The sequence below is a fragment of the Pelmatolapia mariae genome, linkage group LG23 (assembly GCF_036321145.2).
Source record: "Pelmatolapia mariae isolate MD_Pm_ZW linkage group LG23, Pm_UMD_F_2, whole genome shotgun sequence".
Classification (NCBI taxonomy): Eukaryota; Metazoa; Chordata; class Actinopteri; order Cichliformes; family Cichlidae; genus Pelmatolapia; species Pelmatolapia mariae.
This window is the reverse complement of record NC_086246.1, coordinates 40250453-40272926: the sequence shown is the minus strand read 5'-3', so window position 1 is coordinate 40272926 and position 22474 is coordinate 40250453. Positions and strand designations below refer to the sequence as shown.

Below are 22474 nucleotides of genomic sequence, written 5' to 3'. Positions count from 1 at the left end.
GGACTACACATGATCCTCATCCCGCGGCCCGCCCGCCTCGTGCCCAGAGAGCTGACGCGCGCTCCCCCTCCCCCTCGCGCTTTAAGGAGGCTCTCGCGTGCGTGGGAAAGTGTGGCAGTGTGTCACTTCAGACCGGCAGCAGACCAGCGTGGGAACTGTTTACTCTCCTCCTGCAGACCTGCGGCACGCGCAGACTGCCAGGGAGGCCCCGAGACCCCCCAGACCCCCCATCATTGAGTGTGAGAACACTCAGAGAACAGCAAATATAAAAACTTTATTATCACAGCTTTATTAGGTATATAAATAATGACACACACACACACACACACACACACACACACACACACACACACACACACACACATATATATATATATATTGCTAAATGAAAATCTTTAATACAATTTTTTGTGTCATTCACATCATTATTTGTCAGCTTATTTGCCATCCTTTGACTGTGGATTTTATTTTTTAATATAGTTTTCAGTCGTAATTTAAAGTAAAGCAGCATAACCAGCCATCCATGCAGGATATGCTGGAGCGATGTAATCCTGGGTCTGTCCTGGGGCCTCTTCCTGGAAGGACATGACCCAAACACTTCTCCTGGGAGGTGTCCAGGGGTGATCCTGGTCAGATGGCTGTAACCCAGGAGGCAGAGTCAGTCATCCACTAATTGGAAGGTTGGTCGTTTGTTCCAGTCCAAGTGCCTTTATGAAGGAGGCATGTTGCATAAAGCTCTGAGGAAAGCACTAGATAAGAACCAGTCCCTTTCCATTTAGATTCCCATATGACCTCAGCTGGCTCATTTGGATGGGGAGGAGTAGCAGCTCTACTCTGGTACCTCAGACCGCCAATCTCCTCACCCTGCCTCTATGGGAGAGGGCAGATACCCTTCAGAAGAAGCTCATTCTTACGTACTGCTGGCATTGCAAACCAAGGCCTCTCTACAGATGTACAGGGACCAGAAATGCCCAGGCTGGACACACAGAAGCCAGGTTGCCTCATGTGATGCTTAGGGAATGCTGGTCAGCTAGTAGTCAGCTAGTAGTGAAGTCTCCTTTATGATATTCCAGTCTGTGAAGTTCCCTATCCTGATTAAGAAGGCAGCGCTGGCTGACAGAGCAGCCTCAGCCCCAACCCCCACATACTGTGTGTTACTTTAATTCAGCATCAATGGAAAGCATTAAGCGAAAAAATAGTCCAATAAATTGGACTATTTTTTCACAGAGGTTTTTGGTTTTGCTCCAGGCTGGTGTCCCCAAATCATTTGTATTTTTAAAAACCACTAATGAAAGCCGAACTACAAAATAATAATCACACATCACATCTGTTGGGTCTGTTCCCACAAACCCCGCTAGTTCTAGAGACTTATTTATCATGAAAGAAAACAAGGCAACAGCGTTCGATCGATTACTTGCGCAAGGGAGGCCTTTGGTCAAGAACCAGCTCTTGGAGCTCACGCTCCTAACCTGTCTCCAGCCCAAAGTCCTTCAAAGAGCAGCTTCCCTCGCAGCTATTTATTGACAAACTGTTACAGTTCACACAATAGTTTACAACACGTACCTCCCCTCTTAACCCCCCTTGGTTACAAAGACGAGGCACTGTGTGTGTGTGTGTGTGTGTGTGTGTGTGTGTGTGTGTGTGTGTGTGTGTGTGTGTGTGTGTGTGTGTGAGAGACCTCCTGCTGGGCAGGAAGCTTACATCAAACAGACCTTCCAGATAGGATGTGTCTGTAATCAAACCTACAGCCCCTCACCCAAAAACTCAAGAATCTGGGGAGGGGGACTGTGGAATTGCTTTACAATGTAGAAATGGATGGTAAGCATAAAAATGACAAACATTTAACAATTCACTCTAACAACATCATTAAGAACAAACTGGCAAAGTCTGTCCAGCCTAAAATTGGACCTACAAGCTAGGCCTCCATAAAAACCTTACATATAGGCGAGATGTAAAGATCCTGACAGCAGAGATGATGACATATGAAATTGAAAATCTATTTATTCTTCATGGCTGTTAAAGTGACCCATAATAGGCTGAAAAACATTTTGTCTTTAAATATACTGCAACGCTGTGACATCTGCATGCATGTTAAAACTGTTATAACTGATAGTTATAAATTCTATGAATGAAAATGTGTTAAATGGTAAACACTTCTTGTGTAAATACAGAAGACCTCCTGTGTGGTACCGGTACCAAAGACCTCCCATCCCAAGGACCTCAGCAGCTACAGGCCGGTAGCCCTCACATCGCATCTGATGAAGACCCTCGAGAGGTTGGTTCTAAACCATCTGCGCCCCCTGGTGAGGTCTTCATTGGATCCGCTGCAGTTTGCTTACCAGCCTGGCATTGGGGTGGAGGACGCCATCATCTACCTCCTGCACCGAGCTCTGACTCACCTGGAGAAGCCTGGAAGCACTGTGAGGATCATGTTCTTTGATTTCTCCAGTGCTTTCAACACCATCCAGCCACGACTTCTGAGGGACAAGCTGGAGCTATCGGGAGTGGACCACCACATGTCCCAGTGGATACTGGACTACCTCACAGAACGTCCACAGTATGTGAGGTCACAGGGCTGTGTCTCTGACACGCTGGTCTGCAGTACGGGGGCCCCACAGGGAACTGTGTTGGCACCGTTCCTCTTCACCCTCTACACTGCAGACTTCTCCATCAACTCCCCACGCTGCCACCTACAGAAGTTCTCTGACGACTCTGCCATAGTCGGCCTCATCACAGGTGAGGACGACTCAGAGTACAGACAGTGGACTCTGGACTTTGTGGACTGGTGTCAGCAGAACCAGCTGCTGATCAACGCCGGGAAAACCAAGGAGTTGGTGGTGGACTTCCGGAGACGCAGACCCACCACACTGACACCGGTGAACATCCAGGGAGTGGACATTGAGATAGTGGACTCTTATAGGTACCTGGGTGTTCACCTGAATAATAAACTGGACTGGAGCCACAACACTGATGCTCTTTACAGGAAGGGTCAGAGCAGACTCTACCTGCTGAGGCGGCTGAGGTCATTTGGAGTCCAGGGAGCGCTTTTAAAGACCTTCTATGACTCTGTGGTGGCATCTGTCATTTTTTACAGTGTGGTATGTTGGAGCAGCGGTTTATCGGCAGCTGAAAGGAAGAGGTTGGATAAACTCATCAGGAAGGCCAGCTCTGTTCTGGGATGCACCCTGGACCCAGTGCAGGTGGTGGGAGACAGAAGGACTCTGGCCAAAATAACATCTCTGATGGACAGAGTCTCCCACCCCATGCATGTAAATGTTGCTGAACTGCAGAGCTGCTTCAGTGACAGACTGCTGCATCCTAGATGCATGAAGGAGCGTTTCCACAGGTCCTTCCTCCCTGCGGCTGTCAGACTGTACAATCAGAACTGCTCCCAACAAACATAGATGTTTACATCAGCACTGTAACTGCAATAAGTTAATTAACCGAGTTGCACTACAACCTGGTTTGCCTCTTATCTGTAGTTATTTTTATTTAATTTAATAACTGTACAATACTCTGTATATAGTAACCATTGTCCTTAATGTAAATATTTAAGAAAATTTGTGTATGTTTCTGTTCTGTGTCCTGTGTACTGTTTGTTTGTATATGTGTCTTTTTGCTGCTGTTACAACCAAATTTCCCCTTGTGGGACAATTAAAGGATTATTCTATTCTATTATTCTATTCTAAGTTAGTAAGAATAGTCACACAAACAACACTCCATTTACTTTAGTATGTTCTAGCTGAAAGAATGTGGTACTCTATTTGCAAACTAAACACCCATATATATATACATGGATATGTTTATATACATGAAGATTGTGCTCAGCTTACCTTTTACTTGGATACATTGCAACAGAGCTTAATTACATCACAGGATTAACAAACGCTAATCTGGGTAGAGGAATTAAGTGTGAGCACAGGTTGTTGTGCTGCATTTTGGGTTTTTTTCCGTTTCCTGATATGGGGAAATCCGGGCTAAATGTTGGACTTGGGAAGCAGCTGAGAGCAAATCTTTTAACCCTAAAATACAGACTAATGAACTGACCCCAGTGTTTGTGTAGTGTAGTTATAAAAGAAAGAAAGACATCAGGAGCAGCGGAGAGGGAAAGAGAGGGATGTAGGGTGTGCTTAGCTGTGCTTCTGTGCATGACATGCATTTTCATTCCTGTTGTGATTCCCCTTTGTGTTTGTTGAAGTAGGTGTGTGTACAGCGCAGCAGAAACACCCCGGCACCGTACAGAACACCAAAACGATTAATAACAGCTCTGATGAAAATAACTGATTTGCAGGCGTGGGCGAGATGACGAGTGTATCATGTAACGTAGGCACAGTTATGAAATAGGGAGAAGAGAGGGATTATGGTAAGTAGGTTAGTGGAGCAACGCAGAGCTTTTACGCCCCACCCTCTCTGGTTTTTCTGCTGTGCATGCGTGGTGAGTCTCCTCTTGTCTTTTTCCACAGTGAACACTTTTCTCCTGAATCATATCAGTCTCTCATCTCCACCTATGCATGCTTTATATTCGTGCTCATTGTTTGTTGGACGTTTGTGTACACTGCGTGCCTTTGCTATTCTCGTTGTACAACTTCTCTCACACATCCTCGAAACAAAAAGGAAAGCAAAACATTTAAACTTAAATGCGGAGCCACAGTGCACTGATTGTCCTTGTTTAAGAATACAGTGCTGGGAAACGCTGGAGGAACGTTTAGCTTTATTTTGTTCTGCAGATGTAAACTTCCTCTTCCTCCCCAGCATTCAGTATGTTTCCTTCCTTATCCTCATCTGCTATCTTTTTCGGATTATATCATGTCGCCGTGAAGTAGTCACACATCTATCTGGTGTTCGCCTCCAACGTCACCGACCTCCTGACCCTGAATCTTATGTAACCATGGCAATACCCAAATTAGAACACGGCCCATGGAAAGAAGGAGGTGCTTAGAGCTTCACATACGGGCACGTAGCGCTCAACCAGCTTTCCAGATTAAGTCAGATGGAATGAGTGTGTGTGTGTGTGTGTGTGTGTGTGTGTGTGTGTGTGTGTGTGTGTGTCAGAGAAACAGAAATCAAAGAGCAAATCAAATTGCCATCAGCTCTAAAACAGAGTCTGCACTAATGATGCTAACACGTTCAGAAGTGAGTGGTGAACTTTCACAGCGTGGTGCATGTATGCAACAACAGTATAAGACCTCAGCTGGCCTTTGTCACACACTGCAGAGAGCCCAGTGCACTGAGAGGATTATTTTAGGATCCAGGCTCTGGCTTCCATAATCCTCTCTCCTCTCCTCTCCCTCATCCTGCTAAACCCTCTCCCTTCTCCTTTTTCAAATGCCTACTAATCTCTCACTTGGACTTTCTGTGTGGCTGTAATCTGGTTTGCACCTTTCTTTCACCTGCACCAGGTTTGCATCAATAGGTCAGTATGTCAAACTATAGGGTACCACTTCCGCGCCCTTCTTTGCCTCTCATCCCTCCCATCTCCTCCAAAACACCAGGGATGTCTCCTCCTACTCATTGGTGTTTGATGAAGTCGCTCCTGGTGCATGCAGTTACCGTTACACTTGCTCTCCAAGCTTCCAGTCGTATCATGACAAAAGTTTAAAAGTTTATGGAGGATCGTGTTAGATGGTGGAAAGTTCCAGAACCAGCTAGTTAAGCGTGCCATAGATGAGACTGTTGGATAATGTTTCCACATTCAAGAACGATATCTGGTCTGCGATTTTGCATTGACTTGTCCTGAAGGCTCATAGTCACATCCTCAATATTATCCATTCATTTCTTTACTGCCTGTCCAGCTAGGGTCAGGAGGGAGGCACGACAAGAGACCGTTCACACTCACACCCCCACCTATAGCTAACTTATAGCAAGCAGATACCTTTAAGGAAGTGTGGGAGAAACTTGAGCACTTGGGCAACAGAGTGCTCTAACGCAGCCCTGTGCCGCCTCCAAACAGGCTCCAACCAACCAGCAGAACATTATTATCGTGGTAGCAATCTACAACATTTATCACCATAAGGGCCAACTTCTTGTTCCTTATCTCACATACAGCTCAGCCTGATGTGAATGTCACTGTGATGGCATGCCACACATGGTAAGCTCCACACCTCACCACCAGTTGATTCACTTTAGTTACGTTGCAGTCACTACTTTAATATATTCTACTTATTGTTCAATATTGTTTCTTTATTAAATGTATTTATTTTTCCATCACACCTTCCAATGTTTATATGGCGTGCACACATACTAACACTGCAAGGTCAAAGTACTGTTTTGTTATATTAATACATCTTTCTTTGAGTTACCTGGTGTTTGGCTTCTCCTCCTGTCTGGCAAAAGGTGTGGCAAAGGGCTGAGGGAGCTGAAGTACCACTGACAGCCTAATTGGATAAAACCACATGCTTCATTGCCTGAGTGGTGTTTCATGTTTGTTTAATTGTTTTGTATTAGTTGGTTGTATGGCAGTCATTTTGTTTTCCCCCATGTGTGTCATTTGGTTTAGCTAAACCAGTATTTAAGTTCCCCCCTGTGTCATTTCAGCAGGTCAGTTTATCTTATGTTGTTTGAGGTTTTGTTAATTGCTATTCTGAGTTTAGCTCATTGAGTTGACCTCTTTTATTGGTCTGCCTGTTTAAACTTCTGGCTTTGTCAAATATATTTTTGGGTCAATAAAACCCCTCTTGAATTAAACACCTGTGTCCTTTATGCTTTACTGCTTGGTCCCTGACAGTCACCTACTTTGCAGTGTTTAGTCATTGACTGAAAAATTGAAGTTTTGAATGTGGACTTGATGATGGCAGCAGATGTAAAGTCACTGAGTCATAGTAGTTAATGCAATTCATGTTGAGGGAGGCAGAGGAGCTCTGCAGGAAGGAAGGCAGGAAAAAGAAGTATGTGGAATTCATGTGAACCACAAATATTTACCAGGATAAACTTCCAGCATGATCTACAAAGAAACACTGTAAGTCCGGCTGACACCTGCTGAGGCAGAGAAGCTCTTTTGCTTTTGATTAAAAAATTTTTTTTTTTTTTTTTTAATTAATCAAATAATATCTGTGTTAAAAAAAAAAAAAAAAAAAAAAAAAAAAAAAAAAAAAAGCAAGCAAAACCTTATCCATCTTTTGTAAATCCTCATATGCCACCAGCTACAACTGCTGTCATACTTCTCCAATGTGAACTAGATGTGACATGCTGAGCATGCACTAAAGTACTAAACAAACAAAGAAGATGCAAACTGGAGTGCTCTTCAGTTCACTTTTAACTTGGTATTTGTCCTCTATCAGCAACTGTGGATACCAGAGATGGCTGCATTTGTTACCCTTAGGTGCCCATTATCGTTGGATCCTGTCATCTGTGAAGTCGTGCTGTTTATGTCACGGTCTGGCTGGCAGACCGTGGGGGTGAGGGGAATGAGGACCCAAGATGCAGGACTTTGTGATGAAGGCAGTGGGTTTATTTACAGTGGTGTAAATAGTCACAGAATCAACCCTGTGTTTTCCCCTTGACTTCCGTGTCGTGTCTTCACCCACAAGTCCATGCTCCGTGCTCTTCTGCTCCTGTGTGTCCCTGCACCCCGTGCTCGCTGCTCTTGTCTTCCCTGCTCCTTCCTGGAGAAAATAACAAAGAGGCAACTTGTCAGGACACTCGACTACCGCAGGCATGCACTCACTGGACTATACATTAATCGACACTAACATGGAGTCTCACACAACAATCCCACGCCAAGGAGCGCTCAGCCACAGTCTTAAGAAGCTCCCCAACGACGCTCCATTAGCTGCAGGTGTGTGAGTCATCATCTGCTTCAGGTGTGGCCATCCTCTAGGTAGGACACGCCCACCAGGCCTACCTGAAACCCAGTACTCAGCCACACTCACGGACACACCCACTTGCCTATACATACAAGGATGGGGAATACAAGAACAGCAGCAGTGCAGACAACACACACATCACAAAATAACAGCAATGATTATAATAGTAGTCCACACTGCCCACGGACCCTGAATCCCTGGAGCTGGGTCCGTGACAGTTTATTTGGTCTTGAAAGGCAATATTCAAATGATAGACATCCAATTAAACCTGACATTTAGCATGGTGTATCTGTGTGCGCACACACTCTTTGTCCTGTTGTCTGTCGATATTGTTTCTGCTTCCATCTAGATAATATCAAATCTTACAATCGTGACAGGAAAAAGCGGCTGAAGGCATTTTCAGAGTTGTCACAGGGGTTTGATAAAAGGACAGAGGAATAAACATCAATTTAGACAGCCTAATAGATAATACCAGGACCCAGATGAGATTATGGCAGATTATGACTGGGAGATAGAAACTGAGTCTTAGAGGAACATTAAATAAGGACAGAGCTGGACAAGGGATTGCTGCCTACTGGGGTTCGTACTTATCTCCTCAGAATAATATTACTGATCCTCACTCATATATTCAGCATAGAAGGCAAGTATCACAAAATCAGCGCTTCCACCTTGAAACCATTGGTAGACATAAGCTTATATATCATTCTCCAACTATAATGACTCCAAACCAGATCATGAGTAAGTCTCTTCATCGCCACAGGGATCTTTGAATAACCACGCTGCAGACATTCGAGTGGCTCCAGCGTACAAGGCCTGAATGTTCATTACCTCTTATCTCTTTCCTCCCATCTGCTGTTATTTTTCCCACCCTTCCCTTCATTACTAATTAACTGCTAATCCACTCCACATTTTCTTGGCATGAGCATATATTTAGATGTGCTCCTGGGGAGGAAAAGAAGAGAAAAACACTTACCCTTATTAACATTTATTGTCTGTGCATGTTTCTGCATACCTCAGTGTGCCCAGTCTGCCATATCATTCATATAATAAAAGGGCAGGAATATATTCTGCAGTATTTCGATATAATTAAACCTCTGTTGCTTTAAATACTTGGTTTAAACTCTGCTTTTCTGACACTTGGCTGTTGACGGACTCTCTACCAGTCAGTTTTTCATCACAAGACAAATGAACAAAGATGAGTGAACACAATCTATCAGAAAGCCTGTTTCACAGGACACTCATAGGGTCTCTTTCTCCATTGCTATTGATTGATAGTGTGTGTACAGTGAGGAACATTTGGGTCCTATCCTGCCTGCCACACAGCACATATAACTTGGAGATAGCCTCAAGTGGTTATTAAAGGAATTGCAGTTTTTGGTTGTAACATTACAAAAGTATGCTGTGAGTAAGAACAAAGACTAAATCTACAAAATGTGTTTAAAAAAAGTTCTTCTGAATCTTTTATATCCATATAAAATATAAACTAACAAAGAAAGAACCTGAACAGGAGAGAAAAGGTGAGACACTGCACAAGAGTGAGACACTCAGAGGGAACCAGCCCGACGTCCCAACGATCTGAAGATGATACTGAAAGGAGATCTACTGTGTCTTACACTCGCTTCCATGACAACAGCCTTTGCAGGGCCCCCGACCTCGTGGCTCGTCTGTAATGAATCATCTGTGCTGTAGGTACGGTAACACCCACCAAAACACATTTGTGCATGCAAAGATTCACACACGTGCATGTAAATACATGAAAACACATATTGTGTGAGTGTTCACACAGGTCTGTGTGAAGTGTGTGGGTCACATACAGACACGCACACGACCACGTTCTCTTCTTATGTCGGATCAGCTTTCAGAGACTTTAATTCAGCTCTCACAGAAGTGAGAGTTCTACTCCGCAGAACAAGATCACACTTCAACTGTTAGAGCAGTTAACACATGTGCAACGTTTGTTAAATTTATTGTGGTGGTTGAGGTTTCCTGGTTGGGCTGTTAGAAAGCAGATGATTGGCTTTCAGGGGCTGACTGTCGTTAATGCATTGAAGTATTGATGGACTGTTTATTTCATAGTTAGTTGAGACATTTTTGCCCGATATGGATAACCACAGTAGTTGAATTAGGATGTTTGCTTTAAACAAACACTATCACAGATATAATTAAGAAGTTCTATCATTTAGATCTGGGTAAGACTCACCAGTTAAATGAAGAAAATTCCAGCTAACAGGCCCAAGAAGAATTTATCATGAGTGACATAGTAGTAGAAACAAGTAGGAACATATTTGAAAAAGCTAATATCTAAAACGTAATTGATTTTTTTATATATATTTTTTTTAGTATTAAATAGTTGCTTAACCAAGTCACAGAACAGTGGTGTGACAGGCAGAGGAAGACACAACTACAGGACTCTGGAGACAGAACTCAGAAAAACAGCTTTAACACTGACGTCTCGTTTAAAAAACAGAAAGCAGGCAGGGCTGGAGCCAGAAATACAAAACCCCAGCCACAAAGCAAGAGCACACTGAGCTTGAGTAAGGACGTGACAAAGACTGAGGAAAACTGAAGGCTTAAATATACACGAGTTAAATCAGGAGAGAGGAAACAGCTGAGGAAAACAAAACACAGGTGAACAGAATCAAACTACTGACACAAAGCCAAAAAACCAAACACGCCAAATTGAATGCCAGTAGAAAAACATACATTGACTGAAACTTGCAAAAGTCAAACACCCAGGATCATGACATATTTAGCTTCTTCAGAGACCATTTATTTTCCCTTCATAAATTATATTCATTCTGTTTGCTTCAGTCCATATTTTTCATGCCTCATCTGCTTCTATTCTACACAGTTTGAGAACCTCTTCTATAAAGCAACATTTTCAACATAAAAAACACTCAAATCAAGTCAGTTTTACTGCAGCTATTTTATGTTAAAGGACGCTGTATACGACTGTTGTTTGGGTGGAGCTGTTATCAGGAACAAACGGTTGCATTCTTGCCAGTGAACATATTGAAATAGGACCAGGATGCTCATCAACAGAGCCCCCATGATGTGCCTGTAGACCTTATAGGAGGCGCACATTCATCTTCTGTCTAAATCAATCACCATCACCTAGTGCTTGCTCACAGGGGATCATCTGTGGGTGCAGTGAGGTCTCTGTTTCGGTGATCTTTTAAAGTGAAGTTTAAAAGAGATTCTCCAACTTGGATACCACCAACAGTCTAAATACAAGCAACAGAGCAGTGGAGGCTCTACAGGTCTTCAAACATAGAAGTTAAGATTTCGCCTCCAGGTCTGAAAAGGAAAGTCAGCTGGAAGTTCTGTTGTAATGACCAACAGGCACAAAGTCTTGCGACTGGAAAAAGAAGTTCAGTTGCACAGAAGTATGAGAGGAAATAATCCTGCATCTCACTTCAGTTATTACACCGATAAATATTCTCCAATCAAGTTTATGTTCTCCATCATTAGTTTATAGTTTCAAGACAGCATGCTATTTGTTTTGTAAATTATGTGTTGTGCTTCAGGGCATGTGTGAGACACAAGTCACGCTGTTATGGGTGTGCATGGTGTCACTGGTCAGTCAGAGCTCATTTGTGGTATTTTGATCAGGACTCTCAACTTGGGCTTCATTTGTACTGCATGAAACAGTGGGTGGCATGTCGTCCATCTTTCACATAAAGTCTTCAGTTGTGTATGACATTTTGGATAGGAGCTGAAAGTAGGCAAACTGGAAAGAAATGATGGTGCCAGTTCTCCTTTATGCCTGGAAAAAGGTGTTCAGTTGTAGTTCCTACACACTAGTCCTCTGAATGATAAACACGATTAATTAACATGGTTAATTACCCTAAAAACACCTCAGACATATATCAAAAAAGCCGTGAAACTGGAAGGAATAAAAAAGCAGACATCCCAAGCAGTGAGTCAGTGGTTGCCACTCGACCCTGTTGTGTCCCAAATTTCTGCTCTATCAGGTGATAAGATGGTGGGCTGTATATGGGCCACCATACTGTCGAGGATTTACTTATCCTTGATGAATCAGAATGATACGCTGTGTTTTTACGACCTACTTACCAAAGCATGACCCACGTATACACGAATCCACGAGCAGGTATGAGCCGCACGCACACGCCGAACTCCTCAGACCAGAGCTCTGTCACACTGGCCTTTCAACAAAAGGTCAAAACTGTCACTGCGATGAGCTGCTGACACATGCACGCACTCTCCTCCCCACCTCTCTGTGTAATCCTCTGTCTCCACACTACCTTTGTCACCTTTATGCAAACAGACCCAGTGACAGATACACATGTATGAAGTTCTGGTGCAAATGAGCTGCTTTAATATACATCTGTATCCTTCAGCTGATCTTTACTGTCTCGTGTGTCAGATTACTTTTGTGTGTAAGTGTAACTTTTGTTGTCATGCTGCACTTCCTGTTGTTGACTGTGTTGTTACGAAAGCCAGTCGTAATGGCTTTCATAACAGCAGAATTTGTTTTAACAGACCTTTAGAGATCAGCTAACATGTTTTAATGAAGTACTGATAACGACTTACAGCATACATATCACAGAAACAATGTATCAGATCAACATGCAAAATAAGGCGATCGCCAAGAGGAAGTGCAACAGGACAAGACAAGTAGAGCTGCAGTGACACACACAGTCAGACTGTCAGAGGAGTTTTATCACACTGGAGTACAAATCAGCCGGAAAGATGCAGATAAATGTTTTGTCACATGTTCAGCCAAGACACAGCATGCATGCGGACATAATTTTGGCACAAGCGGAAGCTAATTTGCACAACTTGCCATATTCAATTTCAGATAACGCCACCCTGTCAAAATCCACACACTGCCTTAATAATTATGCTGTGCGACAAAATATTGGTCCTGATTTTTTTTCCTTCAGATTCTGCTCTTTCCTGCTCCAGCTTTTTGGCCTACTTCTTCTAACTCCATCACTTCCAGCCATCAGCCCCTCATTTCACCTATCTGTGCTGCGGAGCACTTAGAGCTGCTCTCAGTTCAACTGCAGTCAAGCAATTTTCCTCATTCCTTTCATCCGTCTTTATTAGAAATCTTTGTGTTGCTGTGCTTAAAAAAAAAATCTTTCCAATTTCAAAAATGCTCTTCTTTGGTCCAGCTAATCAAAAATAGGTGTGCAAACTACAGCGACCTGTTTTTCTCAGTATTTACTTGATTTGTGTGTGTGTGTGTGTGTGTGTGTGTGTGTGTGTGTGTGTGTGTGTGTGTGTGTGTGTGTGTGTGTGTGTGTGTGTGTGCATTCATCGCTGTCCGTCTTTAGATTACACAAACATGTTTTCTCTGCAGGCTTCGTAGTAATATTAGATTATTTTGTTTGGTTAAGCCGACCAGTTTAAAACTGTGTTTTCGTCTCAGCAGGAGAGAAATGTCTTTGTTTATGTGTATGCGTCCTCCCTTTCCCCTCTTTGGTTTTTATTAGAGTCATGTGGTGAGGAATGTTTTGAATAACAGCCCACTGCAGTGAAACGACGACCCCTGGTGATAAGATGTGTGAAGGCTCCTTGCATAACAGACATCCAGCCAGCTCTTTGGCGCAGCTGCTCTCTACAGCAGATGTAAATGAGAGCTCATAGAGCTAAATGACTATAATGAAAGCATTATAATTCCATTCGTGTGTGTTGGGATCGCAGACATTAATATTCTCACTGAGCCAGATTAATCAGTATTATGCAAGTGCAGCGGCGGAGAGAGCTCGGTGGAGGTCCTCGCTGGTGTTTTTGTGCCTTCGGACAACTTTGGGAAACCGTTCTGACTTTGACTCTTTTCCACATTCAGCACAGGTTGATTCGACAGCTGATGTTTTCAGTAACTGGAAAAAGTGTTTCGGTGTGTCTGAAAAAGCAAAAAGCGGCGAATCATGCAGCATGGTGCTTTCAGCCCTCACCGAGACTATAAAGGCCAGAAGAGCAGAAATTAGACGAGAAACAGAAGAAAGTATAAACTAAAAGTATCAAGAAAACTGACGAACACAAATAGTGTGTCTAACCTTAAAATAAATGAACCTATGGTCAGGAACATTTGGGTTTCTAAGGACACCAAAACACACCACGCATACTTACAACTAGAAATGCACAGAGAAAAGGTTGAAATGCAGTTTAAAAAAAAAAGTATTTTCTTTGAATACAATCAAGTAGTACTTTAACCTAAACCACACAATGTGCTTGCTATTGATTAATACCATGCACGCACACATACAACATGTAGAGCAACACAATCACCAAAAAGGTTGCATTGACAGCTGACATGTTTATGTATATGACATATAAATGTATATATGGGCTGTGATCTGGTCTGTTGTTTAAATCAGTCTTGTCAGATCGGCAAATGGTTAATCAGTAATCCACATGAAAGGTGACTGAAAGTCACCGTGTTCGACTTCTTAGGTCGGTTACTGTTTACTTGTGGATTGACGAGTCTTTTAATGCAAACCAAAAAGATGGCTTTTTTTTAATATAGATAGATGTGTTATGTATAAATTAATAAAATGGTGAGTGATAAGACTCTAAAATAAAATGTAGGGGAAAGGCAAAAAAACAAAGAGGAAAGTGAAAATGAAAGCGTGAGAGAGCGACAGAGAAGAAAGAGGATGACCTAGAAAGAAATGCTCCGTCTCTCAGCCTGCACCCCACACCCTGTGCACCCTGTACATGCTGTACAGCTTCGTATTTACACAAGGGCATCGCATTGTAACGAAACAAAGGACTGAATGCAGGAGCAGTGAAAGCTGTGTGCAGTTTGTTCTAAAGCTGATTCACAGCATTCAGTTTGCTGGTATGTACTGTCATCAGGAATGTAATGCTTCTTTAATACATTAGAATATAGCAATGAAACCATTCATCTGACATAATGTAAATACGCTGGGATACACATGTAGACCCCAAATATTGGCCAATGTGCTGTAGTTGCTTGTCAGTCATTTAAAGCGGACTGCTGGAGGAGTTTAGCCATGGATGTGTGGTTTCCTGCCTCAGGAGAATTCAGAGAGACATTACCTGGGATCAGAACACTTTATTGTTCTTCTCATAACAGTTTTGAAAACAAAAAAGGTCTTCAGACACCGCAGTTCGAAGGGGTGATGGGAATAAGGTGTAATATTTTATCGTCTGTCTATTGAAAAAAGGCTCAAGGTTATATGTTGAATACACAAAGTTAATCAGAGATTCTAAAACTACGCTCACTGCCTTCAGACTGAACAAACTTATGCCTGCTGTAACTGAATTACATGTGCCGAGCTACAAGCAGCAGCAGCCTCTTTTTAGCTGGTCCACCACGATGCTATGTAGGCTTTACTTACTTCTCTAATGGCTAGGATTTCTCATTATATAACAAAGTATCGGTAAATAATCCCTAATTAGTGCGACCTGATGCAAATTGTGCCTGAAGTTTAAATAATTGATCAATCTTGTCCTAGGATGGTTAAACTGACCCAGATCAGGGATCTCTTAATTTAATAATTCAACACTTTCTAAAAACAACAACAACAAAAAAAAGTAGAACAAAAAACAAACATGTAAGGTTTACGTGCTCCTAAAAGAAGTGGGATGTGTGTTTGTGGAAAAAATTCTAATTTGTAATGAATGAGGCGGACTCAGAAACGAGGACACGAACAAGACAACAAAGACGTTGCTGTTTTCTGCGTTGTTTTACAGACATCGTCTGTTTCCCACATTTTGTGATTGCAACTCGTGATCAGTTGTACAACATGAAAAGCTCACAAATGGATTATAGCCCATCACAAATGTTTTTTTAGCTTCTGACCTAAAATATTGTAAGTTATAATAACTGCAACTGTCCCTGAGACAGTTAAGCAAAGGTGTTTGTTTTATATGTTTCTGTGATAGATTCATGTTTAATTTAGTTCATCTATTTGTAGGAAAGGTTTAAAAACTTATGCAAAGTTTGTTTGAGGTAGAGTTTGTAATGGTCACATGACCAGAGTTTAGCTGAGAGCACAACCATGGCTAGAGTGGATACAGAGCTACGGATGCGGCTACAGTCAAAACACTGATGTTATTCTGCATGTGGTCCAAGAGGCGCACACGGTAATCGTTTTCAGGTATATTGTGTATGTAATGTTTGTATACATGTTTTACACTGGCAATAAGAGGACATTTTCAGTAATATCCATTACCTTGCATTTTTCCTGTTCTGCTAGCTCAAGACTGTTTATGGACACTAACACGAGAGACTTTGATAAGGTCAAAGATATCTACGTTGAGTACTTTGTGTTTTCTTCAGTTTTCTTTTTTTTTTTTTTTTTTTTTTTGTCTGTCCCATTTGGTTCTTTAGCCGTCAGAATTGTTGTCTGAAGACCAACAAGGATACCAAATGGATTTATTTTGCCAAATGGATCATCATGGCCATTTGATCAACTTTTGTTGTTATTATTTATTTTATTTTCAGTAGTTACAGATGAGACAGACATGATTGGGGGATAGGAAAGGGAGAAAGAAAGACAGGAAGGAAAAGAAAAACAGAAGGGAAGAGGGACAGTGAGAAAGGGCACTTACAAAGACAAAGAGAAAAAAAAAAATCTCCTGGATCACCTGTTGAGAGAAAAAGAATAGAAAACAAGCAAAAAAAAAAAACAAAGCAACATACTAAACACAACACCATCATGTTAATCTAGCTAAGTGTAAACTTTAATCTAGCTAAGTGTAAACTTTCAAAATCTTCAGTTTTCACGATGTCTGAAGAAAATAAGAGAGAGAGAGAAAAATAAACTTCTGAAGACATCAGTATGATGCGTGGACATTGTTTGTTGGACCCCTGTAGTTATAATAACATTTTTAACACTTACTTTATGCATATACAGTCACGTAAAATGAATCTTTCAATCCAAAATTTTTACATCAGGACATAAAATAATCATCTGGTTCTAAAATGATTTAAATACACAACACTGACATGTTACACTACGTCATTACTTATTTAACAAAGACTAAGCTAACACTGACTGTGTGACTTTGTCAGTGTCTCACATCATTGTGGAAGAATTTTGGCCCACTCTTCTTTACAGCGTGGCTTCAGTTCATTGAAGTTTGTGGGCAGATTTTCATGCACAGCTCTCAGTCAGGTTTGAGGTCTGCACTTTGACTGGCTCTTTGATTCTTTTCTTTTTCAGTCGTTCCTTTGGAGATTTTTGATTTCAAGCTTCAGCTGTCACACAGATGGTCTAAAATGTGACTCTAAAAAACTTTGGTATCCAGAGGAGTTCATGGTCAAACACAATGACTGCAAGGTGCCCAGATACTGCAAACAAATCATCCTCTGTCAAGATATTGTTCCAGAACTCTTGCAGTTTGTTCAGATGCAGCTTTGCTCTGCCGCTATGTTCTTGTCACGATGCACCACTACACTTGACGTTAGTTTCCACACCTGCTATAACTCCTAATTAAACTCATTTTTCTGTTTTGGGGGTGGAGGCAAAGTCATTCATCTACAGTGCAGGCAACGGCAAACAGAGCTTTGGCTTTTTAATTCCCTTTGTTTTTCTTTGCTTGTGCTAGACACAACAGATGTTAAAGCTGACTCTCATAAGAATTTGAATTTAGGCTGAAATGAAGTTTGTGTTCCTGCGTGTCAGCAGTATATTTTTATGATGTTATTATGACATGAGTTTCAGTTAGCTTTGCAAAGAAAAAAAAAAAGCTTGTAGAAACGTCCTTCAAAGAGCTGCTTTTCACGTCTATCCTGAGACGTACTCTCAGAGCACACTTCAGTACATTTCAGAGCCTGTACTTTCTCACTTTTACTTGAGTGAAGAGTTGAATCAGTACTTCAGCTTTTACCAGAGCGCTTTTTAACACAAGTAGTTGTTCTTCTATTTAAGTGTTGAATGTCCGTACTTTTGCAACCTCTGCTGATACAGAAAGCCTCAGAACTGAAAGAGGGTGTACTTTCTTTTTCACAAGAGCGTACTTACCAAAACTGAAAAAGCAGCATCATGTTTTTATTTTTGCACATGGCCGCTGGGTATTATGTGGGTATTATTACACATGACCTTATTGGTGTCAGCATACTACAATTTTCCAAGAAAAAGATTTCTTAAATTAATCCTAATATCAGTTCCTTTGATGCCATTTAACAATAATCGCTGATAAAAGTGATGACGAAATGCTTCGTTTGTTGTTGGTTATTAGAGAAAAAGAGGATTTTGTATAACTGAACAAAAAGACCAAGGAAAAAAATATACTCCCATGGCCAAACACTCGCGCACAGAGCTGCTAATCCGACTGTTCACATGCAGCATTATGTGTGTGGTGAAAGGACAAAGTGTCTTTTTAGTGGAATCGAACAAAAGCTGCCAAAGTTACGTGATGGTTTGATTATTCGAGGCTCTCGCTCGATGCGCGTGAACAAAAGCAATCAGGGGAAAATTGTAAAATTACACCTTGAGCTAATCAAATTACTCAGTGGCTGTCAACAACTCATTTAACTGAGCTTTCCGACTTCACATTTGCGGCTAATATACTTGTAATTATTCTATTGGGATAATTTGGATGGAGACAGTTTCACAGTGTTGGTTCTTCACATTTATTATCAGTATATGATCACAACTAATGAGCCAGGAAAACATTTGCTTTTGCATTACCTCTGATACCATTACAGCATGAGGTCATGCATTATGTGAAGCAAAAGCAGCCTGTTATGTATTTAAGTGAAGAGTACGCTTTCTATACCTGAACACACAGCGCAAGTCTTTTTCATCCTGTTAGTTGTGGAGCACAGGACATGAAGAATGGCTGAATGGGAGTGAATATGATGATAATGACACAGGATAATAGAGACTATGTGATTTGTACTCTGCACACGCAGAAGGAACTGCATCCAGTGAAAGTGTGTCCATGATGTGCGATTTCCTTTTTCATTGTTTGTTTAAATGTAAATGCTATGCAAAAAAACTGAAATAGGTTTATCTGAGAACATTGCAGCTTATGTCTGACATGGACGCCATTTCTGCAGTATTACCTCAGCCTGAACTCCAGTCTGCAAACCCACAGGCTGCTTATTTAGTCTCTTTAGGACAAATGATATATGAGCCAAGGTTTCTGTTTCTGTCCTCGGGTCATTATTTACAGACAGATAAATAAAAAAGATTTCAGTAAAATGACATCCTCGTGCTCTTCCATACTGGCCGACACAGGTTAGCCCTTAGTTATCTTTATTAGCATAGATAGAAAAAAAAGTCATGTCTTTTAAAATAAGCCCATTAACAGAGAAGAAAACTTTATCTGACTCTGACACACTCTGCACACGCACCGTAGCGTTTTAGTCTGCAGTGAGGTGTGCAGATGTCTGGCGACTCAGAGCTTGCTGTTAACATCAGAACAGTTTTAAAAAGCAGGCGAGGGGACGAGGAGAATGGTGCTCCTACAGTAACACAGAACAAAGATGGAAAGTCTTTGACTTTGTCTCGACAACCATCTCACTTCTGAGCATAAAATGTTGTGCACATATTTTACATTTAGTGCTGTATATTCTGCTTTTTTGTTTGATGATGTTTTTGTTCAGCTGACACTATGTCTTCCATCTTAGGTATTAAAGCCTGAGCTAAATCAAGGACTCACACTTGATTAGATTCTACCTGCCACTGAACAAATGGTGACAGGGTCAGAGACAGAGCGTGCTCTGTATCACTTCTGTCGGTCTCACTTTCAGTCTAGTTGCAGTCGGTGGACTGCAGTAAGACAAGGCCTAAGAAAAGACGTATCACAATGAATGATCTATAATGGCTTGGAGGAGGATCACTTTTCAATTAACTCCAGCCCCCATTGTGTTACAGCACATCAGTACTACAGCTAATCACTAGGACCGGGCGGGCCTGACACACTGACACAAATTCATAGCCTCAACACATGCACTTGCACGCGCAAACTAATGCATGTGATGTATCACTGTGCTGTCATTTGTGCGGGATAGTGGGTCGCTGAAGATAAAGGGATCTCTACAATATGCTGACGCTCACGGTGTACAATTTACAAACCCAGTTCTGACAATCTGGGGTGTTGTGTGAAATGCAATGCTCTGCAAATGTCATAAATCCATATTTCATTCACAGTAGAACATAGAAAACATGTTTAAAATGAGAAAATTGACCATTTTAAGAAAAATGTTAGCTCATTTTGAGTTTGATCTGACCTCTGCCTTTGATACTGTTGACCATCACATTTTGCTAGATAAGCTGAGACATTGGGTGGGTATATCAGGGTCTGCTTTGGACTGGTTGGAATCCTATCTGTGTGAACGATCATTTTGTGTGGCTAACTCTAAATACAGGTCCTCTTCTACTTCTCTTGAATATGGTGTGCCACAGGGCTCTGTTTTGGGGCCTTTTTTTGTTTTTGCCAAACCTTCTGTCAGGAACCTTGGTGTAAATTTTGACTCAGCTCTGACTTTGGACACTCATGCTAATTTATTGGTTCGGTCCTGTTTTTATCATTTAAAAAATATTGCTAAGCTGAGTCCCATTGTATCACGCTCAGAACTAGAAATGGTGAGTCATGCATTTGTCTCATCTTGTTTGGATTATTGTAATTCTTTGTTCACGTGTTTATGCAAAGCCTCTGTGGATCGTTTGCAAGTTGTTCAGAATGCTGCCACAAAGCTTCTGACCAAGTCTTCCAAATACGCTCACGTTACACCCCTGCTGATCCAGTTGCACTGGCTCCCCATAAAATTGCAGAATCCACTTCAAGATTTTGACTTTGACATTCAGGGCTCTGCATGGACAAGCACCAACCTATATCAGAGATCTTTTACATCCGTACATCCCCAGCAGGTCCCTGAGGTCATGTGATCAGGGCTTGCTGGTCGTCCAACATACGAGGCTGAAAACGAAAGGTGATAGAGCGTTTGTAACTGTGCCCCCAGACTCTGGAACTCCCTTCCTTTGAGCCTGAGATCGGTGGACTCAGTGGTTTCATTTAAAAAACAGCTAAAAACTTATCTTTTTAAACTTGCTTATGGTTGATTTCTGTTTTTCTGTTTTAACTTTTCTGTGAAGCACTCTGTGATTTTTATCTTGAAAGGTGGTATACAAATAAAATTTTATTTATTTATTTATTTGATCGCAGCAGCAGAGCTCAGAAAGGTTGGCCATGTTTACCACTGATGTGTGGCATCCTATTTTCTTCTACAACAATCGGTAAAAATCCGTGAGCTGAGGAGATCACCTGCTGGACTTTTGGGAGAGGAATATCGTCCTGCTCTTGTCTGACAGAGGATTCATTGGTTCGTGATCCTCCAGATTTTTTCAGCTGACGAAAGGTCCGGACTGCAGGAAAGCCAGTTCAGCACCCAGACTCTTCTATTATGACTTCACAACCAGACACCAGTAACAACGGGGAACACAGAGGGAGGAATTACTCCATCACAGTGTATAGTAGAAAAAGACTAAATATGCCAAGAGAATAAGAAAGTATTGAACCATTAACCACCCGTTAAACAAAGGTCCACTAACTCAGAAACACTGGGCCAGTGACCCAGGACCATGACAGGCTTTCTTGGAGAATTAGCCATAATAGCCATAACATAAAAACCACTCATTGAGAAATGATGACCTTATGATTATAATACAATGTTCAACTGCAAAGACCTGATTCCTCGATAACACACAGAGACAAAAACAAAAAACAAAACAAACAAACAGCAAGCAAACAATTTATTTATAAAGAACTTTGAGACAACTGCTGGCTGAAAACAAAGTGCTGCACGCCTGGCATGCCAAACGAAAAACGTTAAACACAAAACAATAAAATCAGCACATTAGATTAAATTAAAGCAAACAAACAAACAAAAACACCTCCAGTAGGCACAGGAAATGTGTCAGATCCCAATCAAGAGTCTTGTACCAGACACCACAGGAAGTCTGTAGGTTTTGTGTCCATTTCAGGGCCGTTTGGGCAGCACGAGAGAGACTTACTCAATACGGTACGTGCATTTGTTTGGTTTAATTTGAAAAGAAAATGGCACAACACGAACTCGCAGGATTCGCATTTAAAGCCCAGTCACGATCTTTACATCTCGGCAAGTTCGTCTGCAATATACCGACCCTTGAACCCCGTTTCCAAGGAGATGTCTGGTTGCCTCACCGACCTGCTCAGCTGGATAAAGGCAGAGGTAATCTCGCCATCACACAAAGCAAGTAAACACCTTTCTGTGCAGGAGCGAAGAAAAAACGAGGACAGTTTACAGCAAATAGGGAGCAAGATTGAGGCACAAATGGACGCTCTATTGAAGAAGGGACAAAGGAAGTGGAAATGGGACAAAGGATCAACAGACGTCATTTAACAGCAGTCTGCTTTACTGCCCCAGTAAACTGTGACATCTACACTCTGACCACCCCTTCTGGAGCTTTCTTTCACAAAACAGAGGAAATGCCGAATTATAATCTGAATGTATTAAGCTATAAAAGTTTGACACTTCCAGTGAAAGGGTCGTTATTAGAGAGCGATGAATAGTCACGATTCTTTTTCGACGATGCCAACACAAAAAGCTCATTTTGAACAGATGCGAGGCGTTTTCTCTTCAGCGTAAACAAACTATGCTTTTTCACACATGATAAAAACAATCATTTGTTCTCTGCAAAGAATATATCAAGAGTTGTTATAACAGCCGCCTGTTCTTC

General features: G+C 41.7%; 1 long non-coding RNA gene across 1 annotated transcript; it reads right to left on the bottom strand.

Moving 5' to 3' along the window:
* Window positions 1-7449: 7449 nt before the first annotated feature.
* On the bottom strand, window positions 7450-11978 carry LOC134621099 (uncharacterized). Its single transcript, XR_010092187.1, has 3 exons — window positions 11877-11978; window positions 7690-7884; window positions 7450-7601 (listed from the first exon to the last, which is right to left on the bottom strand). It is a non-coding gene; the product is annotated as an uncharacterized LOC134621099 (long non-coding RNA).
* Between the last annotated feature and the right edge of the window lie 10496 nt (window positions 11979-22474).